A 23609-nucleotide genomic window follows, 5' to 3' on the forward strand; every position below is an offset into this window, starting at 1 on the left:
GAAGTTTAAAATCAGAACTGTCCCATAAAATATAGGATTATAAGCACCATACCAATAAAAGAATGACCCAATCTTACAATAGGATTCTGCTGGGGCATATGGGAAACAAAATTATGCTTCATCCAGCATCTATCTCTACATCCATTTTATATCTAGCTTCCAAATATTCAAACAGACATAAACTAAATAAAATAATAGAATTGTTATTTTAAGTCATCTTGTCCATTCTTCCAACTAGAGCTTGCATATTCTTTCTGAATGAATACCCAGCTTCTCCTTCAGAGGAGATTATGCTTTGTTTGTTTGTCTTCAAACATTCTCAGACATCCCCTGAGGATATTTCATCGTTGATGTTCGGATATCTGCAATGACACATACTCAGAGAGAGAGAGAGAGAGAGGGAGAGAGAGAGAGAGAAGAAGGAGGAGGAGGAGGAGGAGGAGGAGGGAAGGAAGAAAGGAAAGAAAGAAAGAAAGAAAGAAAGGAAGAAAGAAAGAAAGAAAGAAAGAAAGAAGAAAGAAAGAAGAAAAAGAAAGAAAGAAAGAAGAAAAAAGAAAGAAAGAAAGAAAGAAAGAAAGAAGAAAGAAAGAAGAAAAAGAAAGAAAGAAAGAAGAAAAAAGAAAGAAAGAAAGAAAGAAAGAAAGAAGAAAGAAAGAAGAAAAAGAAAGAAAGAAAGAAGAAAAAAGAAAGAAAGAAAGAAAGAAAGAAAGAAAGAAAGAAAGAAAAAAAGAAAGAAAGAAAGAAGAAAAAAGAAAGAAAGAAAGAAAGAAAGAAAGAAGAAAGAAAGAAGAAAAAGAAAGAAAGAAAGAAGAAAAAAGAAAGAAAGAAAGAAAGAAAGAAAGAAGAAAGAAAGAAGAAAAAGAAAGAAAGAAAGAAGAAAAAAGAAAGAAAGAAAGAAAGAAAGAAAGAAGAAAGAAAGAAGAAAAAGAAAGAAAGAAAGAAGAAAAAAGAAAGAAAGAAAGAAAGAAAGAAAGAAAGAAAGAAAGAAAGTTTTCAAAGTCTAATTTCCAAATGTTTCTTCAAAAGAGAAGCATGCAGTGAAACTGAATGGTAAACATCACTGACAAGGTGGAGGCTGTGCAAGAAGCCAGATCAAGAGGTCCCAGCACAGTGCACTCTATTGTGCCTCATAATCACGAGAATTCACTGGAGGTTAATTCAATCTGCGTAATGTTCTCAGAAGAGGAAAGAAATAACTTTCCCCCTATTTTTCAAACTATTTACCTTTATGTACCCTGGAACCTTTTAAATAATATTGCTTGAAAATCCAGTCTGCAAGCTGCTCTTGGCTCCAAGAATCATTAAAGAATTTATAAGCTGTTTTCTGTCCTATCCCAGGAGCTACTGCCAGGGGAAGCAAAATCCAGACATTTGCAACTCAACACCAGTGAGTGCCTGGCTAATCTGATCAATGAGGAGGCAGCAGTCACAGTCACCTCTGACACCGGGCATCTGACAGGCTTCAATATTCTGCTCTTGCTTATGCTACTTCAGGGCACCCACCTAGCTCTTTTCCACTATGGTGGAGTTCTGAACTTTAGAGACATCCAAGCCCAGGTACCAATCCAGACAGGGCCATCTTCTCAGGTCGGCCAAGGCTCTCTGGAAAGCTCAGCAGTACAGACTGTCTTAAGAGGCTTCTGATATTTTCTACAGGTGATGTCCAAAAAATGATGGCAATGGCATGCAATGTCCACCTGAGGCCCTTAGGGTAGTATATAACCCTGTTGATGCAGTTCAAACAAATGTCCCAGTTTAATCATCTAATGCTGGTGGTGGCATTTGAGATCTCATAAGTCATGAAAAAAACTTTTTCCTTCCCTCCCCCTCCTCCTCCTCCTCCTCCTCCTCTCTCAGAGAGTTTCCAACAACAAAACTGTAGCCAGACCTGTGCAAAGCCAAAGAATTCTCTTTCGTCACCTGCTTGTGATGGCAAAGTGAGGAATCTTATGTCCTGGGAAATAGCCACTAGTACCATTACCATAGCAGTGGAAGCAGTCATTTGTCTATTCATGAGGGTTATCTGATACTCCAAATTCTTGACCCTCTGGTAAGGAAGAATATCTCAATGGAGGTAAGAAGTGGACACAATACAATAGTCTATCTTTTAGGTTCTCTTATCCCTTTTATATTTTTAAGTTTTCTTATACCTCCTTCACCTAAAGCTTACCTAAGAATTCCTGTGAGAAGTAAGATTTTCTTGGAAAGCTGGAAATCAAAATAAGATAGAGTTTTCTGCTTCTCTTCCTCAGAAAAGATAAAAGCATGTACACTAAAGTGTACATGTATACACACGCACACATACGCGCGCACATATGCACACATACCACACACCATATTGATTGGCCTGATGCACCTCTCTTACTTTTCACGTGTTTTGCCTTATTTATATGCTTCGTGAGGAGGCAATAGCTATAAGGATTCTTTAACTATGAGAATTACCATCTATACAGTCAAGAGTGTTAAACCAATTTTTTGATAAGATGAAAGAAGTGATTAGGATAGCCCACTTAGCTATTTCACTGACATACAGCCAAGACCTTTCTTCAGGCTGGTCACACTTTAAAGAAAAGTATATGAAGATGCTTAAAAGACTAACATCCCACCTTTGTACAAGAAAGTTCTAACACACTGTAGCTGTGATGATATAAATGATCCATGCCATACATTCCATTAAGTTCCCAAACCTTGGCCACCTACAATTATGAGATATCCTCTGCTTGCTTGATGCATATTCATCTTGAAAAGAAATTGCTTTAGTGCACTGAAAGCAGAAATCAAGTCTTCTGCTTCTTTTCTAGCAGCAAAGTATGATAGCAAAGGGTCTCAGCGACGTCCTCCATAAGACATATTGAGGACTCAGTAATTCCCTCTAGGAAGGGCACTTTTCTCCCTGACATGAATTAGCTAGAATAACATAAGCACAGCCGGACTCAGCATCCAGGGCTAAAGAGAAATGAGGGTAGCAACTAATGATGCAGCAGCTGAAATGGTGAGTTTATTGGGGCTCTTTCATTTCTACAATCATCCTGAAAAGTGTCTTTATCCTCTGCCATGTGTCACCATAACACACTTCCTTTTCTTCCTAAATTATATTTTCCTGCCTCCCTTACACTTATATGTGACCATGTAACAGAATTTTTACCAATGGAATATTGGCAGAAGTGATATGTAACACTGAAACAAGCCTAGCTGTTAAAATCCTCCTATGTGCAATCCTATCATTCTTTCCCCAGTCATCAGATAAACAGAGACTCCGTGGATGTAAAAGAAATTGGAATCCAGAGATAGGAGTATGGGTCCCTAAATTACCCTGTAATACTTCCTACCAAATACCCAGTTTTCATGAGTGAGAAATACCGTCCTATTATTTTAAATCTATTGTTTTACATCTGGGCTTGTGTGCTATATCAGTTAGCCTACTGTGGCTGATGCACCCTATGAAAACAGATTTCTCTTCTCTGACCAAAGACAAGAGTGTGCATCCTGGGTGCAGTTTGGTGTGTACTGCTGGTATTATTTTCTATTTCCCCTTGTTTATGTGGCCCTTAACCAATTATTTTCAGTTAGTACACTACACAACACCATCTTTCCTTCTTCTAGGCATTTCTACACTTTCCTTGAAAGGGAGTATCGTTGTGAATAACATTTTTAAAATGTCTCTTATAAGCCTCATCTTAAAACTAAAAGTAGAGAGGAAGTGTCTGGGAATGGAGGTAGAGAAAGGGATAGTAGGCATAAAGACCTTCTATAAATCCATGCCTGAGAGAAAGTCAAAAACCCTTTTGATCTTTAGATGAGACATCAATGATAAACTGCTCTTCTTACTGAACTATGGACCAGAAGCCATGACTCAGATCAACACTTATGAAACACAATTTGGCTGTCTCTTCTATTTTGGACAAAGGAAGAAACAGCCATATATCTCTTCTTTGAGAACAATTAGAATTCCACGTATTATTCCAAGAGGCAAATCACCTACTTTATGAAAAAGAGAAAGATGTAAACAGGGAACACTTGTGCTTAGGAAGACTATGGTTTTTCAGAGTCCACCATTTACTCAGTTTTCCTCGGACAATGCATGCCTATCACTTATAGGGGGTGGGAGATGAGAGGAAACAAAAATAGACTCAGTAAGACACAAGGCTTTTATAACTACTAAGAAGTGCCAGTAAAATGTACTCTTGATCCAATTTACTGTAAGCTTCATGTCCTTAACACCACCATAAATAATGAACAGATTAACAGGATGTCTATAAACATAAAATCCTTCTCAGAAAACATTTTTTCAGTCTCAGGGAGCCCAGATTCTTGAACAGAATTCTCACTAGGAGCCGACTCGGCCTGATATGTTGGCATGTCTCCAATATCAGGAGTTGACAAAATGCTTTTGCCTTGAAGTCTTGGCCATGGCTGCAGTTAAAGTTCATCAGGCTTTTGTGGGGAGATTGTGGTCTAAGAAATTGAAATTCTGAGTCCTCCCATTGTGAAACTGGAGTGGCAAAATAATAGAAGAAAAAAAAATGCTTTTTCCCTTCACTCCCCTGGAAAAAGTGACCCATCATATTGTTTTTGATATTTCTTCTTCAGTGTTTGAAAACTTATTTCATTGTCAATTGGAGAGGAAAGGATAACATAAAATAGACCCTCAGCTGGTGGGATGACTATTGTCTACACTCATATCTTTATTTGGTTATCACACAGGGACTATTTTCTACAGTTTATATCTGAGTCCAGCCCTGGAAAATGTTTATGTGAATTTCTCTTCGGGTATCTCCATCTCCAAATATTATTCTTGGTGAATGTTTCAATTTGATCATAAATAAATTGGGACACTAATGACTGAAAGAGCATTCAAGCAGCCCACAGTACTGGTGGGGGAAACCTCTCCTAAAGAATTCGGTGACACACAGTTCTTAACTCCTCCAGACACTGTACTGAGCAGTCATGTTGGACTCGAGTGGCATCTTCTCTAAGAAGTACTACTAACCAATAAAACCCTGAAGATCGTATTGTACAGGGCTGATAAAAATCAGATGATGACTTAGGAACATGTTTATGCTGTGAACTGTTACAAGATAAACTGAGACATTTAAATTTTTTAAGGGTTTATTTGAGTAAAAAAAAAAAATTAGAAATCTGGCAGCACCAAACCAGAAGTGCTCTACTAATAGGAGCTGGAGAGAGACTTTTATAGAGAAAAGAGAAAACAAATTAAAGAAATTATTGATTGGCTATAGCTTAAAGCCTAGTTGGCTGTTTATGATTGTTTGTCTTTAGTGTTTTGATTTCGTAACCTTGTGGGATTTACAGGCTTAAATTTTGGTTTGCTTACACTGGGAGCCACAGCATCAGAGCTACTTCAGTCTAAGTGGCCTCCTTGCCTCACAAATTTAACAATCTGCATAGAAAAAAAATGTGAAGCGTTTAACAGTGGGTTATCCCTGGAGGAAGAGTTATCAACAGTTTATTTCCCTTTTTTTGCTAAGCTTTATTTTATTTTTTAAGCAAATAAAATGTATTATTTGGTAATATAGGTTATAAAGAAAGAAAAATTTACTTTTTCCCTTCATTCTTTGCCTTTCTGTCTAGGTGGAAATTTGGCATGTAAGTGCGTAAACTGAGCCTGCATTCTGCTAACTTAGGAAGATGCAGTGTGCTTAGGAAGGGTGAGGAATAGATGGCTTTAATAAATGTAGGCAAGACCAGCGTACCCTTGGTGGGCTCAGGCCAGAGTTCAGATTCTTCATCTGGACTGGCACCAGAAAGTGGTATGGAATTTTCTGGGTTTTTTTTTTTTTTTTTTTTTTTCCTGCAACTTTGAGGAAAACCTGTGTACTTTTTTTTTTTCCTAAATGCATGCAAACACATCTAACTGTCCAAACTAAAATCACATTCAGGATGGAAGGCAGCCTGGAAAAGGTCATTTGGGGTTCTATAGGCTCTGAAGTAATACACACACACACACACACACACACACACACACACACACACACACATTTTTGAAAGAAAGTGAAATGGATGTTAAACACCAGTAAAACTTTAGAAAGATTTCCATTACATTCAGAAAAAAGATAGAGGCGCTACTTTACCACTTTTATTGCCATTGTTCTAGAAGACAAGTCAAAATAATATTATATAATAATAACAAGAATAATGTAATAATAGCGAAGTTAATATATAAGACTTAGAAAGAATCAGAAAAGACTGGTCCCATTTTCAGATGACATGATAGTGAACATAGAAAATCAAACTACAAACTATTATAAGTAATAAGAGAATAAAGCAAATTTGCTGGATATAAGTCAACATATAAAAATCAGCAGTATTTTTAACTAGTATTGTTAATTAGACTTGTGATGATCACTTCACCATACATACAAATATCGAATCACATTGTACACCTGAAACTATATTCTATGTCAATTACATCTCAATTTAAAAAATATCAACAGTATTGCTACTTACTACTAATCACTAATTAGAAAATGGCATAAAGATAAAAATTAAAAACCTGAATAAATGGGAAGAGTCATCATGTACATTGGGCCAAAGTAGATATTATAATTTAAATTATAAAATACAAAACTAAGTGATATATAACATACACTTAAAAATGTGTTGGATGCAGCTAATGTATCACTTAAAAAGAAGTTTATAGCCTTAAGTGCATGTATTGAGGGAAGAAAGGAATACACCTTAATGTGGTGGTAAACACCCATTTAAGAAAAAGTAGAAAAAGAAAATAGTTATAGCAGAAATTAATACAATATAAATAAAGGTATAAAAGAGAGGATCAACAGGTCCAAAGTCAGTTTGGTTTTGATCTTTTTTTAAAATGCAAAATAGCCTCTACCAAAATTGAACAAGAAAAAAGAAGCTACCAATAACTAATATTAAAAATGGAAATATGGATATAACTAAAAATACTAAAGGTATTCAAAAGATAATAAGAGTAGTATAAATAACTTTATGACAATATATTTGAAAACAGTTTAAATAATCAAATTCCTATGAAAATATACCTTATCCAAATTGATTCAAGAAAAATAGACCATTAAAAAAATAAATCAGCAGTTACAATTTTTTGACAAATAAAATATCAAATGGTTTTACCAGCAAGTTCTGCCATGTGTTCAAGAAACAAATATTTTCAATCAAACAATTTCTTCCAGAGAATAGAAAAAAAGAGGAATGTTCCTCATCTTATTTTATGAAGCTAGGGTAAACACGGAGGCCAACATTTGACAAGAGAAGTATGAGAAAGAAACATCACAAGCCAATGTCTCTCATGAATAGAGATGGAAAAATCCTAAACAAAATATTTGCCAACCAAATCTAAATATAAAAAACTGTGCGTTATGATCAAGTTGGGTTTATCCTAGGAATGTATCCTCTATGGTAACCTGCAGGAAAGCAAAATATATGCATACAGGTGCAGGGAGGTAGAGGATTTGGGGTTCGAAGATTGTGGTAGTTCTCTTCCATTGGTTTTTTTTTTTTCCTAGTGAATTAGGAAAAAGTGTTATTGGGTGAAGGTGCAGATAGAGGAGCAAGTCTTGAAGATTTGAGGAGAAAGAAGGTATGAAATAGTCCTCTAGGAGAGTGGGAGAATAATGGGAGATCATGTGATTGCACTGAAGCCCATCTGAAGTTCATGGTCATTTACCTAAAGATCACTAGAGGCCCCAGCTTGCATAATAAGAAATTTTTTAAAAGGTCTAAGGATTAGAAAGAAAGAAACAAAATTCTCGTTACTTACAGTTTATTCCTAAAGAAAACCCAAGAGATTATAATATCACCATATAAAAGTGCATTACGTTTCTATACAGTAACAGTAAATAGTTGGAAAATGTAATCTTAAATAAGACCTCATCAAACATATGCGTGTGTGTATATATATATATATATATATATACACACACACACACACACACACACACACATATAAATTACTTCGTAACAAATCTAACAAAAGTACAGATTTATATAAAAAATATATGAAACTTTATCAAGTGATATTAGAGAAGACCTAAATAAAAGGAATAATATAACATATTCAGGACTAGGAAGAATCAGTAAAATAAAAAATCAATTTACCCCTAAGTTGATGTATAAATTCAGTGCAATTCTAATTAAAACCTTATAAAGATATGTTGTTTGTGGAAAGGCAAGAGATAGACCCTACCTGAAATGAGGATTTGTTTTTATGCTCTAATAGTTCAAGGGACATAGTATTGGTCCAGGGATAGACAAAGAGGTTAACAGAATAGAAGAGAAAATTCTGAAAAAATTTACACACATGTAAAGACTTAATTTATAACAAATAGATCACTGAAAGAGAGAAGACACAATTCAAAAAATGGTTCTATGACAACTAGCTATCTGATTTTTAGCAATTAAAATTAATTTCCTATATTATACCACACATAAAAACATCTGCACAAAGTAAAGACTTAAATGTAAAAAGTAAGTTTAGAACGTGTCTTGGAAATATAAGAGATCATTTTCATGACATTGAGATACACAATATTTTTCTAAATAAGGTGAACAATGCACCAGAATAGAAATATTTGAATTCACTAAAATTAAATTGTTTTGTATGATAATGTGTCTGGGTTTCAGTGCTCAATAGAGTTAAATGAAGAGCTCAAGATAGGAAAAATTAAAATAGGCAATAATTCTAGCTATGTTAGAGACTATTCTACAATAGAGTTATGGATCCAAGAGAAAAGTTTCTCTGCCTCCTTTTGGTAAGATCGAACAGCTTGTTTTCCAAAAGGCAATATATTAGAGACAAAAGTTATAGAAAGAGATATAGATGTACCTTGGTAGCAGTTGAGAAGTAGACATAGAGATGTCCTTGAGAATTCAAATTGAGGAAGTCAGACCTAGACCACAAGCACAAGCAACTGAGAATTGAAAGAGAAGATGACTTTTAAGGGACAACCAAAGAGAAATGGGTAGATGATAGGCTGAATATGAGCAGACGGAAAATAAATCCAGGAAAAGTTAGTCAGCCCTTTATTCAAGTGATCTTACTCTGCATTTCCTAACTTCTCACAGCTGACATCCCCACTAAACACCAGCTAAAGGTCAATTTATGGCAGTCCTGCAATAATTCTAGCAAGGGCAGAAAAGAGCCTCAACCCCACCATCCCTCAAGGCTTAGACTTAAACCATTCATTCGGCCTTGACAGGTCGGTTCATATTTGGCTTCCTAAAGTCATCTCCACTCCTCAGACCCAGGACCCAGCCAGCCCTGCTAAAATTATATTAATCTCTAAATTGGAGACCACCCTTCTCTCTACCACCCCCAACCCCCACCACCTTGTAGTTCTGACCAGCTGGGGTCCTGCTGCCCCACCTACCCTCTGCCTATGACTGAGGTCTACCTCCTTCTCTGCTTCCAAGCATATCCTATAGACCTTCTTAACTCTGTTGTCTCATTCTTAATGGAGGAACTTTCTGTTAAGGATAGAACTTGCTTCCAGGAAGAATTCATTTAATCCAACAAGGAAAGTCTACGTCTCTGAGACAATCGTCCCAAGGCAGCAGTGATAGAATTCATAGATCCCAACACTCAGTCTCCTCTACCCTATTCCCAGGGCACTCCACTGCCTGCCAAGAGAACACAATCTGCAGATATTTTTGCCTGGGATAGAATCTCCTGATTCAGGCATCATAAGATAGGGATGCAGTACACCACAGCTAACTCAGCTGGACATCTTCAGAGTTGGAATGTCTCACCTTGTGTGTCTGCAAGCCAGCTGCCGGCTCATCAGGACCAGTTATAAGAGGGAAAAACATAGTTTCCAAAAGAGCTTCTGAGTGTTCTCATGGCTAGCTGCCCTTGCTTCTTATTCTGAGTACTCAGGACACTGGAAGCCATGAAACCCAGCTGTGACCACTTAAATGACTATTTCCCCAGGGGAAAATGATGGTGTGAAAAGTAAAAGGAAATTATGGAAACCAATTGAGTCTTCATGGAAGTATTGATCTGGGTCTGTACCAAGGGTTCATCGTTTACCAAAGTTTAATTTACTCTCAAGCATCAGAGCCAAGGGCAATGTCTTAAGAGGCTGAGATGGCCCCAACAAATTTAGTGAAGTAAGCGAAGTCTGACTACTTACAATGAGCTGGATTCTTTTCTCTTATTCTTTTTATCATGGATTTCATGTCCCCATGTTGATCCTTTAAGCCAAGTTCCATATCGCGTTATCTCACATGGGTTGCCTTCTCCAGGCAATACTTCAAAATTTGGACTTCTTCTTTCTTCCTTTTAAAACTTACCAGTCCTGAGTTTCTTTTATGTAGTTTATCAATTTCAACCTAAAATTTTTGGTCCCCTATTAGGAACCAGGCACCATACTATAGTCTAAAGTATAAAACAATAAATTAGACATGTCTCTGTTTTCAGGAACTAAAATAGTTCCATTTCCCAATGAATATGTGAAAGTTTACCTTAAATCTAAATTTATACTAATGTGTTAATTCATATGTCAGGGTTTACTTATTCCACAGATATTTTACTTATTTCTATGTTCTACCAGTGGGTGATTCGGTTTGGGAAATATTGAACTCTGAAGCACTGCGGGGAGGGGCAGAGATATAGTGATTAGTGATATCTAGAAAGTAGCCGGAAATTCAAAGAGAGATTTTTAAGGGAAAGTCAGTTCTGGATATGAGAATGAATATGGCTACCCTGGCAGAGAGAAAAGCTGAGAACTACACTCTGGGAACATCCAACATTTAAAGAGTACAGAGAAAAAGTGAATTCAAAGTAAATGACTGAAGAAGAGTGTCTGTTACAGGAGAATCACATGAGTGAAGTTTTAAGACTTCGTTTGCATACCCAGTTAATGACGTGGTCATTTGAACAATGCCCTCCAACATGGGCCTTCACTTCTCTCAAATTATACCCCATAGGCAAACAGCCACTTGATCTAGAAGAGAGTTGGGTCTGCGTACCGTCCTTCCTAATGGGGTGTGACCAAGTGTTGAGGATTCAAGATGGGCCAAACGGCCTCCCCAGGGAGCTGTGACTAGGGACAAAGGACAGGGTTGGCTTGGTGCCAGGAGTTCAGATTTACTTGTTGGCTGCAAACATGTGCCACTTCCCAGTGGAGTGTTAATGTTCTCTGACCCACCCTCAATTCATAACACTGCTCACAATTCACTGAAGTTTCACAGTGCATTTCTGTGGATGTTTGGAATCTGAAGTGCAGAGTCACAGAATAGCTGTACAAGATTTAAAGAGAATCTCCAGAGTTCAGACTTCTCATTTTACACAGGGGGAAGCTGAGTCCGAAGATTATTGATTGGTCCAGGGCTGCTTTAAAGTTTAGCGGAGTGGTTAGGCAATAGGCTTTGGACTTACACTGCCCGGGCACCTTAGGTTGTGTGCCTTGGGCAGGTCCTTTTGTCACTGTGTCTCAGTCAACTCTTCTTTAACATGAAATAAGAATATTATCTGTTACAGATGATTTATAACATGAATGAGATAATGAATGCAAAGATCTTAACATAACAACAACCAGCGTAGGGTGGAACAGCCAACTTTCAAAGCCAAGTTTTCTGACTCATAGATCAGAGCTCTTTCTCTGAGCCATGCTCCCGCATATTGAGAAATTAGAAATGAACATACAGAGGCATTGCACATGTACAAACTCATCACTCTGGCACACGCGTTATGCATTTACTTTTTTAACAAGTATCAGTTGGGCATCGATGTACTGGGTGCTTATACTGAATAAGACTTGGTGTCGTTCCACTAAGGAGAAAGATTATGCCTTATGATAGCCAGGGGTGAAGCAGATTTGCATGAAATAAAGAGTAGGGAGAATCTAAAGGTAAGGAAATTGATGGGAGATTCTTGCCATCATCTGGGCATGAGGCGTTAAGGTCCCGAGTGACCCTGGCGAGAATGGGAATTAGAGGAAAGGACAAAGTATGAGGTAGGAGCATGAGACGTACTTCTGACACATTATCACAATTATTGTAATGTGTCTATGAAGTCTTTGTTTGTATGTGTTTCTGACAGTAATTTGCTTCTAGAATTCCAAAATGAAGCACTTGGTACTCCATACTCAGGGAAATGTCTCTTACTGCTAGTGCACAGAACAGGGGAGGGGACCCGCGTTAGGCTTCTTGTCCAGGTTCTTACACATGATGAAGGGAGACCCACATACTAGTATCAGAGCTCCAGAAATTGGGTCTGTGTAACCCGGTCTAAGGCCAACTATCTTTCTCTCTTGCCAAATTCACCGAGGGCACGACAGATCTGGTTTAGATGATAACAAAGTAAGAAGAGCAGGGCTGAGTGAAATAGACAAATGTTTATGTTTTGCAGGACTGTGTGTTGGGCCCTGCGGTCCGCAACTGTCCGCTAGAATTCACACTTGGTAAAGTCACAGAAGGCAGTGGCTCAGACAACAGCCCAAGTTCCTCACCTCCATGGGCTTAGCTCCATATACCAGGATTCCAGGCTAAAACACGGTCATGCTAATGGCATCGGGTAGAAATGTCCACTGGTCCATTAATACTCTATGCCTAAATACTGCCTATCATGGGCCCTGCCTTCCCCCACCCCCTACCCTTCCATAGGCCTGCTCTCCTCTCCAAGAAAGGGAGAATGGTTAGCAACTTTCAGAAACTAAAACAAACACCAAAGTTTGCCAACATTAAGCTCTGCTTCACAGCTAAATGGACCATAAACTTTCAGGACCTGGAACAAAACTCTGATTCAACCCCCTCCTACAGGTGCTGTGGGCACAAAGACTGCACAGTATATTTTGCCCTGGAAAACAGTCTCAAATTATTTTTGTAAAAAAAAAAATAATGTGCTTAGAAAAATAAGCCCAAAGGCAATGCAGCCCCCTTTTTCTCCATTCTCACTTCCCTGCCTTCCCACTAGAAGGTCTCTGCCCACATGTAAACACACAGTAGATAATAAAGAAGTCAGACATCTTTTCCCAGGTTTTCAGATAAGCTTCCAGGATAAGGCACACCCAGACTACTCCTGCCAGCCTGCAGTCCACTACCTTCTAAAAGGCCCACAGTCATGATACAAATTCCGTTAGTGGAAAGCACAGGCCTGAGAGCCAAAGGTCTGGGCTCTAGCTCAGGTTCTCCATCATTTCCTGTGTGACTTGGGCATGCCAATTCACCTCTCAGGTCTCATGTTCCTTATCCAAAAACTCAGGATTTGGACTTAGGTCCCTTCTGCCCCTAGTAGTGGGTGAGCTTGGCTTCACTGTCACCCACCTGGCTGTCAGCCAGGTACCAAGAAGCAGGAAGCCAGCTGAACTGCTGAAGATGTTCAGCATTGACAATGATGCCATCGCACAAGCTGTGAGGGGCCTCGTCACCAAGGCCTAGGGAGTTACAGGGTGAGGGGCAGGGGTTCTACACATTCTGGAGAGATTCTAGCAGAGGTGCTCAAAGATGTACTGAGAAGAGTGGTAAATATATGTTTTGAGAAAAATGAAAATAAAAAGGCATCTATTGATGAAGTGAATAGACACTTTTTTAAAAAAGTCTAAAACAGGAGAGATGTGTGAATACAAGGAGTAGGTAGCTATTAGCAATTATGCCTGGCATCAACCAGGACTGTGCTGGGGAACCAGGACCCATGGCTATGTAGTGCAGTCCTCATCACGCCCCACAGGCAGCTACCCAGAATGCTCCACCGGTCCATTCACCTGCTAAAGCCTTAGCATCCTAGAGTCCAGTAAGAGAAACAGAGAAAGTTTACAGAGTGTCCAGTGCCTTTTATCCCTTCTCCAGGTGCTTCTCACCCATATTCTTCTCTCTCCTCACTCACACCCCATCCTGGGCTCATCACATTCTGTTAACTTGGCAGCAAGACAAAGCGGGTGAGAGCCAGGTTCTGGTCTCAGACTGCATGGATTCAAATTACAATTTCATAATATACTATTGATCTTGGACAAGTTATTCAAACTCTCTAAAGTATATACTTTTGAATGTTTTTTTAACTGCAATCCATAGTAAGAAATGTATTTAACATAGTACTACATATACATACACACACATATATACATACACACATAAATATACACTCATAAATTAAAACAGAAGTTTAATAGAAAAATAATTTTTCTTGATATGTTCTAAGCACTTAACTATTTTTTTGATTGATTCTATTCTATACATATTTTTGTAAATGCTAGTCATGACCACTAAATTGACTTCATGGTCTAATGAGTTGAGATCCATAATTTGAAAAGCTGCTCTAAGCTTCAGTTTCCTCATCTGTGAAATGAGGATAATACTAATATTATCTTTCTCATGGAGTTGTTACAAAGATTGACTAAAATGTTCACATAAAAATGTTTTGCTTGGAACATAACAAGTGCTCAGTGAATATTAAATATTATTACTCAAAGCAGGGCATCGGTAGAAAATAAATCTTGTCATCTCAAGTCCAAGAGGGACACTTTCAGCATTCATACCCCTTATGAGCCTGCATGTGAATCAAATGGATTTTCATATATGGCATGTATGACAGCAAACAAGACTGAATTTAAGTTTCTGTCATGGGTGCAGTTAAGTGGGGACATGATGCTTGGCACTGTGGCAGCAGCCATCTTGCAACTGTGAGGTGCCACACCTCAGGAAAGAAAAGTGAAATGATGGAAAAGGCTTGATTTTAACGATATTTTTGAGTTGCTGAACCAACCTTGGAACTTCTACCTGTCTTTTTAAAAATTTGTTTAAACCTTTAAAATCCTCTAAGAGTTAAACTTCATTATTGGGTATACTAACTGATAACTGGCCATGATCTCCCTTCCCTCCCCAGCTGAAAGTGGCCCCACATTTAAATTGCCCTTCAACTCTTGAGATGAGCATTCCCTAAACCTCCACTCTGGAGTTCGGGACTCTAAAACCACAAAGATACCCTATAGGAGAAAATCTCCCCTATAGTTTCCAGACCTTCTTCCTTTCTATCATCCCTGCAAGGCTCATAAGAATAAAAAGAACACCTCAGCTCTCCCATTTAGCCATGGCCGGTGGTACCATTGCACTTCTTCGGGGGGAGATGGGGGACTCAGCAGCCGCACCTCGACTCCTCAGTGAGGCATCACTGACACTCTCAAATTCTAATGGCTAATTGAACCTAAGCCATGAAAAGGAGAAGCCCTGTTTCAAGATCCACCCTGGCCAGCTCTTGGTGGATAGAAAATAACTTGTAAATTCCTCAATGTTCTTCAGTTGCTCAGAGGGCAATTAGCTGGTTGGCTGGCTGACTTTGCAACCACTTTTCATTAAAGGTTCCAAGGGGCTGGAAGGTAAATAGCCAGCAAGGTATCATAACACTGAGGACAGAGGAAGATGTTATTTCCACCCTCCTATGTGCTTGGTGGCCATTTTCCAGCTCCAGGGCAAGTTTGCACATAACTATGAATGGTATCCGAAGGTTGGTTCTGGCACCAAATGCAACTGGATGACAGTGTAGGACAGTGTTGAACCTTCCATCTGAGTCATTGGTGATCCCTGCCACTGATTCCAGCAAGGGGAGTCCAAATCTAGTCTGTCCTTTCTTTCCCTTATGCTGTAAACTTTCCCCTATTTTAGTCAAACTATGCCAGCTCAGTAATTCTGACACCCACAGACTGAATTTTGAACTTCTGCAGTTTCCAAATAATTAAGACAGAGAGAATGAGTTCAATGAAATATGGTCAGATGAAAGTAACCAATTCAGTATTGCAGGAGGAGAACTAAAGCTGAGTCTAAGATAAGTGCCTAGCTCAAGGCCCCGTGGTGGACATATGATAAGTATTAAGTGCACTTTCAGCTGCATTTGATAAATAAAGAAAGGGGAGAAGGAAACAAATGTTTATCAAGCACCTATTATCTACAGGGTACTACATATGTATTTTCATTAATTACTTATAAAATACATATATCCTAGCTATTATCATTCTCATATTTTAAAAATGAAAATGAAAAATAAATTTCTCAGAATCATTAAAAAAAGTATCATAATTAGGATTATATGCTTGGCCTTTCTCACGCAGGAGTCATGCTCTTTCAACCACATTACACTGCCCTACAGGAAGAATAGGTGGTGTAAGAGAGCGTAAAGGAGTAGAAAGAAAAAAAAAAATAGAAGAATCTGGAAATGGGGGAAAGGAGAGAGAAAATGGATAAAAATAAGAAATGAGAAAGGAAGGAATACAGAGAGAGAGACAGAGACAGAGAAGAGACAAAGAGAGATCAAGAGAGAGAGTGAGACAGAGAGACAGAGATAGAGAAGGAAGCATGATTGATGAGTGCCTTGGCTTTTTAGTGGAATTTGATAATTTGGAACTAGAAATGTGTAGTAAGTCCCTGTGACTTCCCTGGGAAACCAAGACAATTGTAGAGCTATTTTTTCCCATGTCCTGGGTGCTGGAAGCCTCCGGCTACTGGAAGCAAGAGCTGAGAACCAGACTATCTGCTTACTTAGTTATGACCAAAAAACCCCAAAACATTTCAATGGAGTTTCTGATGGGACTAAAAAAATAATTGTTTTAGTTTACAAAAGAAGAAAGCATTTTAAGACCTAACAATACTGGATCTTACTCTTTCTTTGGGCTCAGACTTCCTTTGAATCTTTTAGCTGCAATGAGCAAATGTTTAGGATTAGAAACAGAGACCAGTCAAAAATGCATTTACTATCTACATTGATTAAGCTATTTCATTTCTAAGCTCCAAACTCAGCCTTCATTCTCAGCTTTGTGATGCTGGGGCTGGACCTGTGCAACCCATTTCTGATTTTCCAGCTGGATTTCTTAGAATCTGTTGATAGAGGACACTAGAAAGAGACTGGAAGACAGGAAGGGGAAGAAGGGACTTGCTCCTCCCTGTTTTCCTGCTGGTCCTGTCGGTACCACCCCGGCAGCAGTTAGTTCCAGTTTTCAGTTTCTTCCTCACTGCTAGAATGAGCCTCAACTCACTCCTTCAGTGACAGCATCTGCCAGTTGGCATTCCTTCCTAGATGTTGAGACCCTTCTCTTAGCTTTTAAGACACCTGGGCCAACCAGTCAGGCAGCACCTTTCCTGGTTCTGGCTTTCGGCCTTGCAGGGCCCTCCTCCAAGCTTCTAGACACCAGTGACTATAACCTCTTCTCTTTGTTCCCCTGCCCTAGGATAGTGGTTGCTTGCTGAAACTGCTACCTAAGTATTAAGTGCACTTTCAGCTGCATTTGATAAATAATCAAATGTTCCTCCTTTGTACTTTCAATGCTTCGATTCCCTATATTAAATATTCTTTATTAGAAAAACTGGTTGATTCTGTCTTCTGACCTGGCCTTTACTTCATCTATTATCATTTTTATCTCTATCCAAGATGATGCTAAGTGGTATTCTGAGATTACAGTGCATATGCTTACGATGAAGGTGTGATTCTTTTAGGAATCCAGTGGCACTCACATGGTCTTCAGGGCAGACACAGAGAAGTGTGTGGGCAGTCTGCAGCCAAGCTTTTCTATCACAATATGGGAATGTCTTTAAAAGAAGAAGCATTCTGGTCCTTTTTATTACTTTCCTCATGGCAGTAATTGAGGGTCCAAGTTATCATTAAATTTAAATTCTCTTACTTCACATGAAAAAGAGAAAAAGATAACATTTTTCTTCACTCAAAACACTGAGGTTAAAAGATTAATTAGTGCTGTTTACAAAGTACTTCCAGTTTTCCAACTTCCAAGCACGTGGCTAGACTCTACTTTCCCTGCTTCCTTAAAGTTAAGGTCACCATGTGGCTTACTTTGGTCAATAAAATATGAGTGAGGGTGATAAAATCTGGTGGATCCATACAATGGAACATTATTCAGTGACAAAAAGAAAAACTACAAAAGGACATGGAGGGAACGTAAGTGCTTATTGCTAAGTGAAAGAAGCCAGTCTGAAAGACCAATTCTATATGATTCAAACTATGTGACATTCTGGAAAAGGTAAAACTAAGGAGCCAGTGAAAACATCAGTGGTTACCAGGGGGAAGGGAGGAGGGGAAAGGTGGAGCACAGGGCATTTTTAGGACAATGAAACTATTCTGTGTAAGACTATAATGGTGGATACAGGATATTATACACGTGTCAAACCTATAGAATGTACAACACAAAGAGTGAACCCTAATGTAAACTATGGACTTTAGTTAATAATGATATATCAACATGGGCTCATCAGTTATAACAAATTTACCACACCAATGCTAGAAGTTAATAAAAAGGGATACTGTAGCAGTAGGGAAGGAGTATGTAGAAACGGTGTACTTTCTGCACCGTTCTTCTGTGAACTTAGAACTGTTCTAAAAAGTAAAGTCTGTTTTTAAAAAATAAAAAGAGAAAAAAATGAGTGAGTGTAATCCCTGTGTGGCATTTGGGTGGGAGAATCAAAAGCCGATACACAATTTGCCATCCCTTCCCCTTTTTTTCTATTTCAGAAGTGGAACCTGGAAATGAACCTCCCTCATTCTGGTTCCCTTAGTGAAAATAGTCTAGAACATTTCCTTACCTCCCATTCCCCACAAGCCAATCTTCAGTGGACATGTACCATGAATGAGAAATAAACTGTTACTGTCATTGTCGTCATTGTATTAAGAAAGAAAATTTAGTGGTTATTTGCTACTGCAGCTTATTCTGACAAAGAGAGAAATTTCAAGGAAGTTCTACTCCAGTCTCCAACAGAAATGTTAAACAGAGAGCATTCACACAATTCTGGACAAAGAAACACACTTTTTTACAGATGATTTTCAAATATTTCACATTCTCCTCCATAATTGTAATATGTGCAATTTTATTTTTTGGAAAGTAGGCACCACCTTGCTCGGGGACCATTTGTGAAAGCTATTTCTCCCAAGAAATTAAAATTGCTATATAAAACTATTAAAGAACCTACACAAATTAAGCATTTTCTATATTAAGAAGGGATTTGTTCATCAAAGTTTGCTTGTGAGACCAAAATTGTATCTTATGACTGTTGTTTAATGTATTTGTTTTAGTTAAGTAATTAATTATTGTTTGGAGTTTAGTATGTCAACTAAAGTGTCAAGAAATGCTATTCTGAACCAATTGAACTTAAACTTTAAAATAACTCCTGAAAGGAAACTATAAACACAAATGAACCCAAATAAAGTTATAGAAACTTTGTGGACAACTTGTATCTGACACACACAAAAAAATCCATAACTAAAAGAATGTTAAAAAAAATACATTTCTACCCAAATTGTCTTGTCAAATTCTTATATTTTCACCTCCAAAATTTTTTTCACACCCCTTTGCAAAAACTCTCTCCTCTGCCCTGTACCCAGGCAACTACTATTCTGCTTTCTGTCATATATATTACTTTACATTTTCTAGAATTCCATAAAGATAAAATTATATAGTATGTGTTCTTTTTTTTGTTTAGTTTCTATCACTCAGCATAATGATTTTGAGATTCTTACATACTATATGCATTAGTTGTTCACGCCTTTCTGTTGTTAGGCAGTATCCATTGTAACTACATTTGCTTATCCTTTAGCCATTGATGGTCATTTGGATTATTTCCAGTGGTTATTTCAAATAAAGCTTCTATAAACATTCATGTATACATCTTCGGTAAACACATGATTTATGAGGGTTTTTTAACATCACCATTATGTTGTTACATCCTCAATTTACATATGTATACATACGCACACACACTCACACACAAATGGATTAATGAGTAAAATAAAGTTAAAAGATAGTGATGAAAAAGGTAAGAAATACTATAAATAGTGAATAAGATGGTAAATAGAAGAATGAAGCTGTAATCAGACAAGCATTCAAATAAGAAAAGGGTGAGCAGGAAAAGTTACAATGAATTTCCAAACTTTTAATTTCAGTAGACTTGTGATCCATTCGTCCTATTTCCACTTTCAGTCATGAGCTTCTGTCAAACAATGGACATAAAAGCATCAAAGCTTTTGTAACATTTTTCAGGTACAGCACAAAAACTTTTCTAACTTACTAAAGTCACAGAAGAGAATAAAACTATAGATATGTCTTTCACAGTTGCACACCTCATAGCAAATTAAAAATAAAATATATAAAGACAAAATGGTAAGAAATGTATACAACCACAAGATCACAGCTATTATTATGTTCAGAGATAAATCAAAATGAACTATTGAAAAAAATTAATTTCAGAAATAACTATCACATACATGGTAGAAAAGCAACTAATTAGATTTATATAAAAACATAGACATGATAAATATGATCAACAGTTAGTATCACAGGGTTCTCATATGAGGGAGAAGTGCTTGACAGATTTCTGTAATTTTAGTCATTGAAAACCCAGGCTACAAAATTAGAACTTTTTACACATAATTGACTCTTGTTTTATACGAGATAGGTAGGTTGGTAGGTAGGTAGGTAGGTAGGTAGATAGGTAGGCAGGCATAAAGGTTTAAATATTAATATTTAAAGTTTTTTTTTAATATGCAAAAAAGCAATCTATAAGATTTAGTACAGGAATAAATCTTAACCACAATTTGGACTCTGCTTTTTATTGGCAAGATTTGTGGAGACTGATTTAAAAATATAGCTACTTGAGGAAGAGAAGTGGCTCCTGAATGACTGCCTGCTAGTCTCAGAGAAAAAAAATATAGCTACTTGAAGAAGAGAAGTAGCTCCTGAATGACTGCCTGCTAGTCTCAGAGAAAATCACTGGCCAAGAAAAAAAAGTCCTGATCTTTATTTAGGGTTGATGGAAATGGTGAGAATATTCAACACTATCAGCTTTAAGACACCGCATGTACTTATTCTGAGAGCACTATTCAAAGAAATGAATGCCAGATATAAACATTGCTTTTTTCACACAATTAAAAATTCTGCTGTTGAGGAGAAAAATACACATATACATTTTTAAACTGGAGAAAATAAAAATATTGTTTCATGACTGTAAGACCAATGAAGAATAATAATTTCAAGCAACCTCAAGAAATAACATATCCCAGTAATATACTCAGTATTGTGAACCATTGAAATCTATCTTTTAGTGCTAAATTTTCAGGATTAAGATTAAAGATAATTAGTTGGGATTACTTAAGAAGGCTCACCAGGAGGGCAAAGACCTGATTGCTCAATGACTCTTCCCCAGAGCCCAAAGATTCCCTTCACTCTTCAGGAAACATAGTTACTGGCTTCACCAGAACTTTTAAAAACCACATCCAAATGCTGCAACTGTTGATGGCACTTTCCGGGGCAAACACAAATAAACAGTGTATTCCAAAGCTGTTCCCACTATTTCCTAGGTCAAGTAATTTTACCCTCCAGCTTGGAAGGGTAATATCCTTACCAATACATGATCTAAAGAAGCTCTAAACTTTCCAGTAAGAAATCAACCCACGAGACTCATATGAAAACATCAGGGAGGCCTAAGATGCAAGACAAAATTTTTGTCCTTGAACTAGACAAAAATTCTTTGGTTAAAAATCATAAAATAAAACAACTATTTTTGATAAAATTTTCAATATGTTATTTTATTTTTATTACTTAAAAATGTTCATATTTTAAAATTGGTAGGTTATTAAGGCACTAAATGTTTATTAAGTGATTCAGAGATGCTGAATATTTGGAAAGCACTGAGGTATTCCAGGTGGCTGTTGGGGAAATAAAAGAGATTGATCTGAGATGTTTTAGTGAGTAAAAGAATGTGAAATACAATACTCTTCAATCAAATAGGAATGTCTGGTCATAGTAGTGCCACTTGACGGGTGACTGTCTCAAATTTGGGTATCTAAGTTTGCAGCTGTTCAGTAAGGGTACGATTTCCTGTTACTCCATATAATGGATGACCCTGGACTGGATCTATGAGGGTGCACACTCCTCTCTCATCTGAGCAAACACAGATGAGCCCTTTGTTTCCACTTAAGCCCCACAAGCCTTCCTAATAACAAACCGAAGTCAGCTAAGTTCAGGTGGCTAAAATGGTGCTTTTGTTATGAAAGCAGTGGCCAGAAAATGCAAACTCTTTGAATCATCCAGCCCAGCTATTTCCTTCAGAATCCACCACTGAGCCAAGCGATTTTTATTTTGTCTTCTCAAACTAGGTAACGCTCCCTTGTAGCAGACTCTTGGATAACTGCAGGCAGCTGGGGGCACACCCGACTTTTGGGGGAGAGTTTTCGGACCAGATTTAAAACCAATTACCGGGCTTATGTAAGTGAGGGCATCGGCAAGAGCCTGGCATGAGTGGGGTAGGAGACATTTAGGAAAAGAGGCATAAATGGCAAAATAGAAGAAAGCCACTGGAGAAAACAAACAGAAGGAGCACAATCTGGCGCCAAATAGAAGAGATGATTATTTTTTGACAGAATTTACAGGCATCTAAAAAAAGAGAGAACGCGAAAAAAATAAAAATAAAAAAGAGCAATTTCTTCTTTTGTCTTGCTTCAGTCATATGGCTGTCCCATGCGACCAGTCCAGCCATGGATGTTGATTGTTTCCTCTCCTTCGTTTCTGCTAACATTTTCTTCTGCTCTGCCCAGGGTCCTTTCCGATTTTGTTTGCTTATTGACACACAGAAAGAATCAACATCTCTGCTCTCAGGCTTTCCATGAAGAGCTGTGGAGAGAAGTGACTCAGGGAAGAAGGACTACCTTGACTTAGCAACTTCTTCGCCTGCTCGTGTCATACCACAAGGCCCCAGCGGCAAAGTTTTAGATTACAGAAAGTTTAAAATTCTTCTCGAAGGTCTTCAATGTTGTGATCAATCTGTAAACAAAGCGCTTTCTAGACATTTAATAGTTAAAATAATGTCCACCTGCTTTGAGGTTATAAGAATGCAATAGTGACCCACTAGTTTCCCGATGCCCAAGGAACAGCACCAGAGAAAAGCATCTAACATTTAGTCCTTACCGTTAAGCAAATCACTTACTGTAGCGTCTTCTTCCCAGAAATCTCTAAAAACAAGCTACTGGGATAAAGCCTATGTAGATACAGCAGAAGGCTGGTGTTTTTTTTTTTTCATTTCTTTACTTTCGATGATGCCTTCTTTTGAACATTATTTTCTGTAACAAAGAGTAACAAGGTAGGAGATGATTTGGGTGGAGGAGACAATCCAATGAATGTCTCTTCAAAATACGGGTCCTTTGCTATTATAGGAGAAAACTTTGTCCCTAAATGTTCGGCACGCATGCGCTCTGACATAGTTATGAAAAATTCTGATTCCAAATTCTCCAGCAACTAGGTCAAAGAGTTGGCTTTTAAGCGGAAATCCTGGCAGAAAGGAGCAAATGTTGATTTTCAAAATCAAACAGTTCATAATGTTAGTTGGTCAGGATTGTTCAAGAAAAAATAAATACAAAAATGTTTAAAAGAAAAGGCCGCTCTTTTCGAACTAGCCAGTAGAGGGAGTTAATTTACTCTTGCGCTCATTCAGTAAGTATTTCTTGAGAACACCCCCAGAGGGCATCGAAGCTCTGTGCCCTTGCCCTCCTACCTTGCCCTATACATAGCTTCCATTTGCCTGTTGATGAGCTGTATCCTTTCTAATAAACCAGTAATAGTAATTAAACTATTCCTGAGCCATTCTAAAGAGTTTTCAAATCCAAAGAGGGGGTCATGTGACCTCCCAAT

The sequence above is a fragment of the Pteropus alecto genome, unplaced genomic scaffold (assembly GCF_000325575.1).
Source record: "Pteropus alecto unplaced genomic scaffold, ASM32557v1 scaffold86, whole genome shotgun sequence".
Lineage (NCBI taxonomy): Eukaryota > Metazoa > Chordata > Mammalia > Chiroptera > Pteropodidae > Pteropus > Pteropus alecto.